The sequence below is a fragment of the Mus musculus genome, chromosome 4 (genome assembly GCF_000001635.26).
Source record: "Mus musculus strain C57BL/6J chromosome 4, GRCm38.p6 C57BL/6J".
In the NCBI taxonomy this organism is placed as follows: domain Eukaryota; kingdom Metazoa; phylum Chordata; class Mammalia; order Rodentia; family Muridae; genus Mus; species Mus musculus.
Genome location: NC_000070.6, coordinates 12,124,806 through 12,137,500, shown reverse-complemented (window position 1 = coordinate 12,137,500; position 12,695 = coordinate 12,124,806). Strand labels below are relative to the sequence as shown.

The window sequence follows — 12,695 nt, the reverse complement described above, 5'->3', positions numbered from 1 at the left end:
ATGTCTGTGTTCTGATGTCTGTGTTCTGTTTCTAAGTTTGGTGCGATCGCAGTTTCAGTTTTGCGGACGCTCAGTGAGACCGCGCTCCGAGAGGGAGTGCGGGGTGGATAAGGATAGACGTGTCCAGGTGTCCACCGTCCGTTCGCCCTGGGAGACGTCCCAGGAGGAACAGGGGAGGATCAGGGACGCCTGGTGGACCCCTTTGAAGGCCAAGAGACCATTTGGGGTTGCGAGATCGTGGGTTCGAGTCCCACCTCGTGCCCAGTTGCGAGATCGTGGGTTCGAGTCCCACCTCGTGTTTTGTTGCAAGATCGTGGGTTCGAGTCCCACCTCGCGTCTGGTCACGGGATCGTGGGTTCGAGTCCCACCTCGTGCAGAGGGTCTCAATTGGCCGGCCTTAGAGAGGCCATCTGATTCTTCTGGTTTCTTTTTTGTCTTAGTCTCGTGTCCGTTCTTGTTGTGACTACTGTTTTTCTAGAAATGGGACAATCTGTGTCCACTCCCCTTTCTCTGACTCTGGAGCATTGGAAAGAGGTGCGGGTCAGAGCCCACAACCAGTCGGTGGAGGTCAGAAAGGGTCCGTGGCAGACCTTTTGCGCCTCCGAGTGGCCAACGTTTGGAGTGGGCTGGCCACCTGAGGGTGTTCTCTCTGCCAGAGTGGGAGTGGACGTGGAATCCCACCCCATCAGGAAGGGAGTCGATGTGGAATCCGACCCCGCCAGGAAATAGCGTTTGGCTTGGCTGGTTGTACAAGTCCAGGCGTGGACGAGTGTGCTTAGAGATACTGGTGTCTTCTTTTTCTCTGTTACTATCTTGTTTTTGTTTGTGGTTTACGGTTTTTGTGTGTGTCTTTTGTGTCTCTTTGTGTTCGGACTTGGACTGATGACTGACGACTGTTTTTAAGTTATGCCTTCTGAAATAAGCCTAAAAATCCTGTCAGATCCCTATGCTGACCACTTCCTTTCAGATCAACAGCTGCCCTGCCTCCCACTCCAACTCCAGAGAGCAGCCAGCGGGTCACAGTGGTCCCGCCCATGGACCTGGAGCCTAGAGAGAAATGAGCTCGGAAATCCGGAGCAAAAGAGGAGTGGTCCCTGAGAAGTCAGTGGCCTGGATGCTGTGGCTGCTGAAGAAAAAAAGAAGAGGAGGCTGTTCGAGTAGCCGGCCAAGAGCGTTGCAGGTTCCCAGGCAGCTTCTCATTCCCCTGTCCCTTGCATCCCGTCTCTTGTTAACAGAAAAACTGCTTTCACTTTGAGATATGAGTGGCCCGATACAGCCAGCTGTGAGAGCTGTACTCCCTTCCCTGCCCCACGTGTTTTCTCTTCTCAGGCGACCCCTCCCTGAGCTGCTGGCAGTGAGTCTGTTCCAAGTTCCAGTGAGGGAGGCATCCGCCCACTTGGGGCTTCTGTCCAAGGTAAGGAGCACCTGTGAGTCTAGCTGCCAGGCTCTGATGGGGGTCTCGTCTCTGTGGGACTAGAAAGTCCCAACAATCTGACCAAGGTAACAGAAAGTTACAAAAGCAAAGAGAAGGACAGGGTAAGTTGGTAAGAAAGTTAGTGTAAGTAGATAAGAAAGTGCAGAAGAGGAGAAACAAAGAAAAGATAGAGGTCTGCAAAAAAAGTGAGCTAAAAGCAAATCTTCAGCAGACTCAGGAGAGATAGATGACAGTGGCAAATAGAGAGGTTAACAGTAAAGAAAAGTGAAAATAAAGATAAAGGAGATTAGAGAGGTCTGAAATGAGAGAGATGCTCTGAATGAGAAATATTTAGAAGAAGAACCAGTAAATAAGAGTCAGACAAGAAGAAGAGTTAAGAAAACATGAGGCTGACAAAGACAGAAACCAGAGTCAGAATCAGAGCTGTGCTGTGAGACAAAAAGATAAGAGAAATAAAATGCTGGTCACAAAAGTCAGGAAAATTAGAAAACTTAGATAGTACCTGGCAACAAACGAAAGCTTTTGGCTAAAGATCAATGTGTTTAAGAAGATAACAAAAGGGGTGCTAACACAGAAGCTGAGTCTTTAGAAGAGTCCGGTGGCCTACCTGTTGAAGCAGCTAAAAAAAAGAGACTGTGTTTCATACTCCTCCACCGACCAGTGCAAAACAAGCTAAAAAGTTCCTGGGCACTGCGGGCTTTTGCAGATTGTGGATTCCAGGTTTTGCTGAGTTAAAGAGATAAACAGCCCTTCGTATACAAAAAAAAAAAAAAAGAGAACAACCTTGGATGGCCTTGGATGCCATTAAGACTGCCCTGATGTTATCCCCAGCTATGGGACTCCTAGATGTGACTGAGAACAAAGGTATTGTCAAAGAAGTTCTTACTCAGAGATTGGGACCCTGGAAAAGACCTGTGGCATACTTGTAAAAATTAGACCTGGTGGCTGTAGGATGGCCTGCTTGTCTGCACATAGTGGCTTCTGGTCAAGGACGCAGATAAATTGACTCTGAGACAAAACTTGGCACATGTCCTAGAAAGTGTGGTTCAGCTCCCATGACCGATGGCTGACTAACGCTCTTGAAAACATTATCCAACCGTCCCCCTGACCGATGGACACATTATCAGAGCTTTTTGTTGACTGAACGAGTGACCTTCGCTCCCCCTGCTATCCTCGATCTCACTACTGCCTGAGACTTCACCTACTCATCATTGTGCTGACATTCTGGCAGAAAAAACTCATACTCAAAATGATCTGAAGGATCAGATCAGCCTTGGCCTGAGAGTTTGAGCTGGTACATGGATGGCAGTAGCCTGGAGGTTGAGGGTAAGCGGAAGGCGGGGACAGCAGTGCAGTGGTGGACAGAAAGCAAGTGATCTAGGCCAGCAGCCTCCCTAAAGAGACTTCAGCCCAGAAAGCTAAACTTGTGGCTTTAATACAAGCTCTATATATACAGACAAAGAGAGCTGTTGACATCTGCAGAGAAAGACCTAAGATGCTGTGGCTAAAAAAAATCAGATGGCAAATCTAACCGCCCAGGCATCCTAAAGAGCAATGATCCTGACAGTCTGAAGACTATCAAGTTATAGACAAATTAAGACCTTCTGGTTTTTGTGAACGTTCTCAAAATAGATAAAAGCTTTTCCTTGTAAAACTGAGACTGCTCAGATAGTCATCAAGAAGATTATTAAAAATTTTTCCAAGGTTCGGAGTGCCAAAAGCAATAGTGTCAGATAATGGTCCTGCCTTTGTTGCCCAGGTAAGTCAGGGTGTGGCCAAGTATTTAGAGGTCAACAGACCTCAGAACTCAGGACAGATAGAAATAATAAATAAAACTCTAAACAGACCTTGACAAAATTAATCCTAGAGACTGGCACAGACTTACTTGGTGCCCCTTCCCCTTGCCCTATTTAGAACTGAGAATACTCCCTCTTGATTCAGTTTTACTCTTTTTGAGATCCTTTATGGGGCTCCTATGCCCATCACTGTCTTAAATGATGTGTTTAAACCTATGTTGTTATAATAATGATCTGTATACTAAGTTAAAAGGCTTACAGGTGGTGCAGAAAGAAGTCTGGTCACAACTGGCTACAGTGAACGAGCTGGGTACCCCAAGGACATCTTACCAGTTCCAGCCAGAGATCTGATCTACGTACACCTGCGTCATGCTGAGACCCTCAAGCCTCACTAGAAGGGTCCCTGCCTAGTTCTGTTTACTAATCTGCCTTATTCTGTTTTTGTTCCCATGTTAAAGATAGAGTAAATGCAGTATTCTCCACATAGAGATATAGACTTCTGAAATTCTAAGATTAGAATTACTTACAAGAAGAAGTGGGGAATGAAGAATAAAAAATTACTGGCCTCTTGTGAGAACATGAACTTTTTACCTCGGAGCCCACCCCCTCCCATCTGAAAAACATTTTTGAGATAAAGGCCTCCTGAAACAACCTCAAAATGAACCGGGTACATTGCCAAATGATAGGACATGACTCCTTAGTTACGTAGATTCCTTGATAGGACATGACTCCTTAGTTACGTAGATTCCTTTGGCAGAACTCCATAGTGATGTAAACTTGTACTTTCCCTGCCCAGTTCTCCCCCCTTTGAGTTTTACTATATAAGCCTGTGAAAAATTTTGGCTGACTGTCGAGACTCCTCTACCCTGTGCAAAGGTGTATGAGTTTCGACCCCAGAGCTCTGTGTGCTTTCATGTTGCTGCTTTATTTCGACCCCAGAGCTCTGGTCTGTGTGCTTTCATGTTGCTACTTTATTAAATCTTGCCTTCTACATTTTATGTATGGTCTCAGTGTCTTCTTGGGTACGCTGCTGTCCCGGGACTTGAGTGTCTGAGTAAGGGTCTCCCTTTGGGGGTCTTTCATTTGGTACATTGGCCGGGAATTCGAGAATCTTTCAATGTAGGCTCTGTTTTAAGAAGATTATATCTCTCTTAGTTCAACCTTGTTAACTAACAACTGCTTTCGACCTTTTCACCAAGCAAATGACCTGGTCCAAACCCATTTTCTGCTATTCCTCCCTCCTTTAGCAGGTAAACAACCCATTTTCCACACACTGTTTACCTTTTACTCTTACGACTTAACTACTTCATCCTTCATCCTCCCATGCCAACATGATTTACTCCTGCATTCCAGAATACAGGCTTTTTAAATCTAAAAGTGGTTTCCCTTCCACTTACTCACCATGGCGTTTCAAAACATTTCTCACTCGTTTTCATGTCCTTTTCTTAGAAAACCAGTCAGTCATATTGGGTTTCTTTCTGCCCTCTCCACTCTTTATTTATGGCTTGCTTTATCTCCTCTTTGCTGGCCCTGGGAAAGAATGCATGCCCCCTGTTGAAATGTCTGTTTCTGGTTGTCAGCTTGACTATATCTGGAATGGACTACAATCTGGAATTGGAGGTCTCACCTGTGATCCAGATCTTGAGGCTGGAAGACAGAAGTTTCTGACCTGGATCTTGGCATGGAGATCTTGAGGCACAGAGGCTATGAAAAGTTTAGGCCCAAATAAAGTAGTACTTGCCTTTAATCCCAAGAGGCTAACGCAAGGAGATCTCCTAGTTCAAGGTCAGCCTGAGACAAAATAAATCCTTTAATCTTGGCCACACCTTCTGCTGGAGACCTACATAAGGACATTGGAAGAAGGAAGATTCGCTCTTCTTCACTGCTTGCATTTACTTACCAGCACATCTGTTGGAACATACTTCTACTGAAGACCAGATGAAAAAACTAGTCTCGTGGAACTGAGAAACTACTAGATCCTTGGACTTCTAATTCACAGCTGACCATTGTTGGGATAGTTGGACTAGAGACTGTAAGTCATCACGAAAAAATTCCTTTAATATATAGACATTCCATAAGTTCTGTGACTATAGCGAACCCTGACTAATACACGTGTGAAGTTCTTCCAGCCTTCTAACTCAGTTCTTTACTCTTCTTGAACAAGAGAAAATTTGGTATTTTAAATGTCCTCTTTTGAGCATTTCCTCTTCTCTTACAGATATATTTCCTTTATATTTAATTTAAAAAAAACAAAAACAAAAAACAAAAACTTCTGGGTCTGGTAGCAGGAGAAGATGGCAGTCTCCACAGGAGTTAAAGTTCCTTAGAATGTTCGCTTGTTGGAAGAACTTGAAGGACAAAAAGGAGTAGGTGATGGTACTGTTATCTGGGGCCTTGAAGATGATGAAGACATGACACTTACAAGGTGGACAGGCATGATTATTGGGCCACCAAGGACAAACTATGAAAACAGAATATATAGCCTGAAAGTGGATCTAAATACCCAGAAGCTCCTCCATCAGTTAGATTTGTAACAAAAATTAATATGAATGGAATCAACAATTCCAGTGGAATGGTGGATGCACGGAGCATACCAGTATTAGCAAAATGGCAAAATTCCTATAGCATTAAAGTCATGCTTCAAGAGCTAAGACGTCTTATGATGTCCAAAGAAAATATGAAACTTCCACAGCCTCCAGAAGGACAGACGTACAACTAACTTTAGTGGATCTCAAACTTGTCTTAAATCAGCAACCTTCTACTCATGTTAATGTCTTGATTAAATATCACCATGCAAAAATGCCCACACAATAAGTAAAAGAATTGCAGCTGGTAAACATGACCTGGACAGTTGTAAGAATATATTTAATATATGTACACCTATTATGTTTTCAGGTAACAAGAGACGTGCAGCACAATTTTCCTTTCTCTTAAAGCACTGTCATTTAAACATGAACCTGAAGTACTCAAAATGGAATTCAGGCTTTCAAGACAAAAGCATGACAAAAGAGTGTCATGTGGCCATGGAAACATTTGTTTTTCTGGAAAGTAAAGTCTCAAGAAGGAAGAACAGAAATGGCATGCTTTATCATATTTAGAGCTGCAGTTGGAATTGTTTAAAGTAGCAGATACAATGACTAGTCAGCAATTGTGTTAATTCTTGAAGCGGTGTGGGTGCTGACTACTATTAGTACAAACATAGGTTCAGGATTGTTTTGATACCTGTATTTATAATAAAAGGTGTTGGGGTTTTGAATTTCTGTTAAAAGCTGTTCCCGTTTGTTACATGTAACAGACATAATAATTTGCTTACAGTCTTTGTTTAGTAAAACATGCTTAGATGTTTTAAGTGAAGTCAACAAAAAGGAAATAGGTGTATGGATATGTGATTTTGAGATGAAAGTTAGTCTTAAAATGTAAATAAAATATGGAATGTGTCTTAAAAAAAACTTCTGTTCTTACATTTCTTTTGCAAAATTCCTCAAAATATTTGTCTCTTCACTCTTATACCTCATTAACTATAACATTTATTTACTTTTATCTGCTTCCTCTTATGTTTTATTAATACTGCATGGCTTCTATCACAAACACTGTAATGAAATCATACCCCTAGATGTAAAACACTATCATTCAAATGCTAGTATGAAAGACTATTTCTCTATTTTAATGCCCTACACAGCATTTATATTGTTAGTAGACAAAACATTTAGGTTAAGCAACTTCTATAGCTTAACTGATGGAATTCAAATTTTGTTTCAGCAAATTGAAAGCAGAAAATTTAAGTGAAATTTAAATATCCAGATAACATTACTATTGATATTGTAAAGAGAGCAAAGTTTGGTGGCTACCTTGTAGTCAATACTCAATAGCACATACTTTTTTCCTCTGAACCCTTTCCTTCACTGGTATATTTCTTCTCAGCTGTCATACACACTCCACTAGTTTCTGGCACTTTAATGAATAACCCCTTCATCTCAAGTGGGTAGCATTGAGCTACATTGAAGATAATTATACTACTTACTCAGGGTTGTTTAAAAATGATTGAAATATATATTAAAATAAATTTAGCACAAGATATGAAAAACTATTTGCAAAATTAATTGAGGAGACATGAAATGCCTGTTGTTCAGCTCCTTTCCTTACTCATATCTTAAATTTGAAAGTTGTTGTCTGGTACATGGCAGCCACCTAAAATTAAGAGGGATGAACCAGTATGCTAAACAAAGATCAGTAGTCATACACCTTCAGACTTATCCTTTTTTTTTTCATTTAAGCTATTATGAATTGGCTGAGCTGCATGCTCTTCAATTACACACCAACAAGAATAATATAGATGATACAACCTCAAATTTATGCTTAATGGTTTTAGTTTATATTACTTCCTAGTGTTCTTATTGCCCAGTAAGCCTACAGTGTCTAGTTATTTTGAAGTTAACTGTGTTTCTCTATGTCAAGTCCTTGCACTACAGATAAACTCTATTTTCTAGAAGTTTTGTCAAGTTGCATATCTTCAAGGAAAACTGGAGTCAAAATGCACCCACAGCATGCTTGCAGATTAATCCAACCATTCTAACTCTCCTTTCTTGGTCTTCATTAATTTTAAGTGTATCCAGATAAATTATTTGCAGTTCAATAAAATAATGACTCAAAAGATTTTTTAAAAGGATTTTTCTTTTCAGGGACCTATTTGAGAGCATACAACTTTTGTCATACATTCTACAAACCAGACCAATGTTAGTCTTTTGACAAAGAGACTCAAAAGACGTCAAACGTTTTTAGATGCAGTTCCCACAGGAATTAAGAATATATACCAAGGGCAGAGCAGTGTTTTTTATTACAAATCCTTATCTTTTCTTAGTAAGCAAAAACCAAGGCAAGCTACTGATAAAAAGACAAAAACCAAAAGCAGTATGTCTGGCAATTTTATTGGGGAGAAAAGGATAAAGAGTTAAATACAAATATAACAAAAAGGACAGCAAAATAAGATTAAAGATTAAAAGCCATTTTTCATTTTGTCCTGGAAGCCATACATTAGCTATGACTGTCATGCCAAAATGTTTGTGCTGTCTGTAAGGGTGTTTACTTTAAAAGATAACATTCATATATGTGCAAATGTGCTTTTCAAACCAAGTGAGATGAGTTTATACACATGGGGGTCTATGAACAAACTAAGAAAGTAGAAAAACAAGATCTAATGGGAAAATCATTTGCCATAAAGATATTCTTGTATTGCATATAAAATCAGTGAGTGTTTTTTCTGTATTGCTTTGTTAAAACTCAAGCTAAGGAACCGAAACAACCCGTACCCTCAGTGGAATTTAAATAATGTAAAAACATATCGTATTTCCTTTGTTGGGGACTGTATTAGTCAGGATTCTCTAGAGTCACAGAACTTATGACTAGTCTCTATAGAGTAAAGGAATTTGTTAATGACTTACAGTCTGCAGTCCAACTCCATAACAATGGTCAGCAGCAGCTGTGAATGAAGACCAAGGATGTAGCAGTTGCTCAGTACAACATGGCAAGCAGTCGAAGGAGATAGAGCCTTCCTTCCTCCCTTCCTTCCTTCCTTCCTTCCTTCCTTCCTTCCTTCCTTCCTTCCTTCCTTCCTTCTTCCAATGTCTTTATATGGTCTCCAGCAGGTGTAGCCCAGATTAAAGGTGTGTGCAACCACACCTTTAATCCCAGATGACCTTGAACTCGGAGATCTCCCTGTCTTAATCTTCTGGAATTCATAGCCACTATGCCTCAAGATCTCCATACCAAGATCGAGGTCAGAAACTTCTATCTCCCAGCCTCCAGATTAGGATCACTGGTGAACCTTCCAATTCTAGATTGTAGTTCATTCCAGATATAGTCAAGTTGAAAACCAGGAATAGCCACTACAGGGATATTTTTCTAGGATAAACTCTCATCTACATGCCATTGCCACCCTCGATGAAACACGTACTTAAAGTGCTAGAACCAGGTATTTTCTGTTGCTGTAGTATTATTTCCTGACACACTAAATAGACTGTGTCCTAGAGTTTGAAATAAATTTTAAATAGCCACCCCTATATGTCTGATCCATCTTTACCTATGTGCATGGTAACCTAGCAACCTGGTGCCTCAGGTCTAAGATTATTTTTTTTCTGGACCTTATTATTCAATCAACTCAGAGGATCACTATTGAGGCTGCTGGGGAGCAGGATACTGCATACTGTGGGTATTGGTACCATGGTGACCCTTACAAAGCCTTAGCGACCACAGCATTCAAATGTTGTTCTTCAGCCTGTTCTTTAGCCCATCATGACACCATGTACCTTCTCTTGGGTCTCTACAAAGTCTCATGGGCACAGATCTCCATTCCTTTCTGGAGGCCAGAGAGAGAACTCTCAACTAGTACTACAAAGTCAAGGCACTCTCCTGTGCCCCATGTGGCACGTACAATGCACTAGGTGGGGTGGTTTGGGGGTAGATGGACTCTGAACAAAATGAAGCATTCCTGACAGTCAGATATCTTGTTAAAAGAATATTACAGAAAATGCACATGCACTAATCCTAAGGAAACAGTTTCGGGGGGGGGGGGGTGGTGTTGCAGTTGGCACACGAATGAGATCAGTAACCCTGGCCCTACCACCCTACCCTTAACACTTTCTTGACTCAGAGGTCATTGAATAGAGTTGTTCAGTTCCTTTTTTTTTTTAATAGAGATTTTATTTCCTTTATTTGAGAAACTTAAGTCTTGGGTACATCAAAACCAATTTCTGGGATGAGGGAAAAAAAAAAAAAAAAAAAACAGAACCCAAAATAGGAAAAAAAAAAAAAAAAAGAAAAGTTATCATCTGGGTCACAACAGAACCCAGAGAATATATTCTTATAATTGCAAAATTAAGGTGCTTCATAATTGACCTTCTGATACAAAATGACCTATTGAATTTGCACCTTGGTTCTTGGTGTGGAGGTCCACTGACAACTAGGACGTCTACTTAGCTGGATGCCATGAGGGGTTATTTGGCTTTTGAGTCTTATTCTTGTCTAAGAGGTAGCAGCAGCAACAGTGTCCACCTTCTGGGCAACTTCTTTCTTGGCATGATGAACCTGCAGGACTGCCACAGCTTCATCTACCTTGGAGCAGAGGGACTCCGGGGACTCCAGCATGTGCAGCAGCTCAGAGTTGTCAATTTCCAGCAGCATCCCGGTGATTTTCACAGCCAGGTTTGAATGCATTGTTCGGATAAGCGGGAACAGATGCTCCCCCAGCATCTGCTTCTGCTCCTGGTTGGGGCGCTGCAGCAAGCATGGAGGAAGTCAGGGGCTCCTGACCCTGGACATGGACTACAGGCTGGGGGGCCTGCAGCAGCTGGATGGCAGGGTGTGGGCTGTGGCCACTGGAGGCATACTTGTGTGGAGCCACAGCCCTGGGAGCAGAGGCAGCAACTGTGGCTGTAGGGACTCCTCCAGACTTGCAGCTGTCAGTCAGCCCTTGCTGGGCGGCACCAGCCCCACCAAAGTCCATAGCCAAGCCGTCCGGGCACTCAGACCCGACTCTCTGAGCAGTAGTAGGAAGGCCACGAGAGGCCGGAGCATTACCAGTTGGAGCCAGATGTCGAAGAGCTGGACGAGGCCCAGACATGCCCCGCAGGGCACTTGGCAATCCTTGGAAGCCTTGAGGTCTCCCGCCTTGCTGCCAGCGTGGATTAGGCCTCATCTGTGCTAACTGGTTAGGCGTGTAATATGGGGGTCTTCCCTGAGCCTGCGCACCTGCGGGCACAAAGTAGCCACCAGCTGCAGGCTGGAACTGATTTAAGATGGCACCGGCAGGGAGTACTCTCATCCCCGCCACACGCTGCATGTACTGCTTCGTCAGGTGAGCCTTCCGTTCTTCCTTCCTCTGGGCCAAGGCGACATACAGAGGCTTGGAGCCCACAATGCGTCCATTCATCTCGGTGACAGCTTTGGTCGCCTCTTCAGGAGAGGAGAAACAGACAAAGCCAAACCCTTTGCTTCTCCCATCTTCCAGCATCACCTTCGCACTGGTGATTGTTCCAAAGGGAGAAAACGCTTTCCTTAATTTCTCATCATCAATGGTGTCATCCAAGTTCTTAATGTAGAGATTCATCCCCTGGTACCGGCTAATCCTCTCCTGCTTCAGCTGCTCAAACTTCCGCTTCAGCTCAGCCTGCCTTTCTACCTTTTTCTGTGCACGGCCTACAAATATGGCTTTCCCGCTCATCTCGTTTCCATTCATTTCTTCCACAGCCTTCTTGGCATCCGCGTGTTTCTCGTAACTTACAAAGCCAAAGCCTTTGGACTTCCCACTGGAGTCTCTCATCACCTTGACACTTAGGGTCTTACCAAACTGGCTGAAGAGCTCTTTCAGATTCCCATCATCCACCTCTTCTCCGAAGTTTTTGATATAAACATTGGTGAATTCCTTGGCCTTGGCTCCAAGCTCCGCTTCCCGCTCTTTGCGAGACTTGAATCTACCTACAAACACTTGCTGGTCATTGAGAAGCATGCCATTCATCTTCTCGATGACCTTGTCGGCGGCCTCTTGGGTCTCGAAGTGAACAAAAGCATAGCCCTTAGAGCCGTTCTCATCACAGACCACCTTACAGGACAAGATGTTTCCAAAGGCAGAGAAAGTGTCATACAGTGCCTTGTTGTCTATGGATTTGTCCAGGTTCTTGATGAAGACATTTCCCACCCCAGACTTTCTCAAAGAGGGATCCCTCTGCGACCACATGATGCGGACTGGCTTTCCCTTCATGACGTCGAAGTTCATGGTGTCCAAGGCCCTCTCAGCGTCGGCTGGCTGCTGGAAGTTGACATAGGCATAACCCAGAGAGCGCCCGGTGATCATATCGCGACAGACACGGATGGACAGCACAGGCCCCACAGGGCTGAACTTTTCATACAGCATGGCTTTGGTGATGTCCGAGTGCAAATCGCCCACGTATAAGGAGGCCATGGGGTAGCTGCTGGCTGCAGCGTTCATCTCCCCACCCCACACGACCCCGAGCCCCGCCTGGAGGACTTCTGAAAACATGGCCTACTGCAGGACAAAAGGGGCTCCGAGGAGCTATGGCACACTCCGCTGCGCACAGGTGGCACTAGCGACGCCCGGGGAAGGCAGGAGCAGGGAGGCTCCTAGCCGGGACCCGAGTGCGGGACGACTTGCACTGGACTGCAAAAGCCTGAAGACAAAAGGCTCTCAAAAATAAAATGGCCCGCTCTTGGAGTTTGTACTCTCCAGCTGTCCTGGCTTGAGGCTTCGAAAATAAAAATTAAAGTAGGAAATCCCCTCGTAAAGGGGGCAAAAAGTTTTCAAGAGGCAATCAGATGCTCCGCTCACAGCCGCCTTGGGAACATGCGTTTCGCGATAAATATAGGCCCCGGGTTCCACGGGAAGGCGAAACCAAATCTTTGCGGGTGCCGGCGAAGGGCAGCGCGGACACGTGGTGCGGCCAGCCGGGGCGCAG

At 43.7% G+C, this 12,695-nt stretch overlaps 2 pseudogenes; one reads left to right on the top strand and one right to left on the bottom strand.

Moving 5' to 3' along the window:
• Gm11843 overlaps nucleotides 1–6,680 on the top strand; it is an 8,581-nt pseudogene extending 1,901 nt beyond the window's left edge.
• Nucleotides 6,681–10,051: 3,371 nt separating this feature from the next.
• Nucleotides 10,052–12,411, bottom strand: Gm11841 (predicted gene 11841; annotated as a pseudogene).
• Between the last annotated feature and the right edge of the window lie 284 nt (nucleotides 12,412–12,695).